This window comes from Apteryx rowi, unplaced genomic scaffold (assembly GCF_003343035.1).
Source record: "Apteryx rowi isolate R43461 unplaced genomic scaffold, aptRow1 scaffold_110, whole genome shotgun sequence".
NCBI classification, from domain to species: domain Eukaryota; kingdom Metazoa; phylum Chordata; class Aves; order Apterygiformes; family Apterygidae; genus Apteryx; species Apteryx rowi.
Genome location: NW_020447309.1, coordinates 1,193,642 through 1,195,012, shown reverse-complemented (window position 1 = coordinate 1,195,012; position 1,371 = coordinate 1,193,642).

Below are 1,371 nucleotides of genomic sequence, written 5' to 3'. Positions count from 1 at the left end.
GCTCCGCAGCCGCGCTCCGCGCCGCCAAGGCAGAGAGCCCAGAGCCGCGGCCCCTCCGCCAGCAGCAAGCGCTTTAGAAAAATCACATTTTTTCTCCCCTCTGGTAATAGCCATTTGCTCTTAGAGGTCAGGCGCGGAGGGGCTGGTTCGGGCTGTGTGTTGGAGGTACGCCTACTGCGTTATCAGTCCTGAAAACGCGTTACGTGCAAGCTGTCTTTCAAAAATCAGCGAAGTTTCACGGAGGATCTCTTGGGATAATTTAGGAAATATTTGCGGAACAGTCTTCCAGAGCCAAGGAAGCAAAATGATGCCTGTTCGCTTAAACCTTTTTTGGCCGTTTCTAATCTCTGTGCTCTCTAATCTGAACATTAGGAAGCTCTGGCAGGACACGGCTCCTTCCAAACGGTCGGCTTTGTTGGTGAGAGCTCATTTAGCAACGTCTCATGCTTACAGCATTTATAAACACACATGACTTTATCAAGATAATTGAGATGAAGTTCATTGTAAAAAATGCTTTGTTTAAAGAGCAACCATTAAAATGAAGGACCCGTAAATATTTACGAGCAGTTCGGTTAATTCAAGATTAAGGGGAGAGCTGAGAGACTCGGTGTTTAATGGTTTTTTTACCTCTCAAAAAAAAAAGGGAGCAAAAGCATAGAGTGCCAGGAAAAGGTGTTGCATTGCTTCCCATCCATTGTCGAGAAGATACCTATAATTCTTTTAAAACAGGAAGAACCGTGCTATAATAAAACCATTGAGATGGCTAGACGTCTGGAGCTAATGAGTTTACGATATGCTGTGGTGCTTTTCTTTGAAACCACCTTATTTTGATGTTTGTGTTTGTTAGGAAAAAAAAGCAAAAATGCAGACAAACTAGGTCTTAAAATCTTGAACTATAAATTTCAATATGTCAGCGTTGGACCAAGGCGACAGACTCAAAAAAGACCCGAAGGTCACAAAACTGAGAGATTTTACAAAGTCGACCGATTTGTTGAAATGTATTTTATTGGGTTTTCTCCCATGATGAATCCTACCGTGATAGCGTCCATATTTTTGAAAATAACCATTTGGGGGGATTGATCTATAACTAACAACATGTAAACAATATTCTTGCCACAGGACACTTCATTATGGTGATTCTAGCAGAGGCTCTGGTAAGAAATTGTCACCAAGCCCATACCATCTCGTCTTAATATTTTATCTCAGGCACAATGACAGATTTAACCTTGTATATTTTCTCTCTCTCTTTTTTTTAACCTATTTCTAATATTATGTGTGTTTATTTCAAAATGGCAGACGGAAAATCAAACGTCTCGAACTACGAAACGCAATTCTTCCACTTAAATTACTTTTTACGTCAAACTAAGCAAT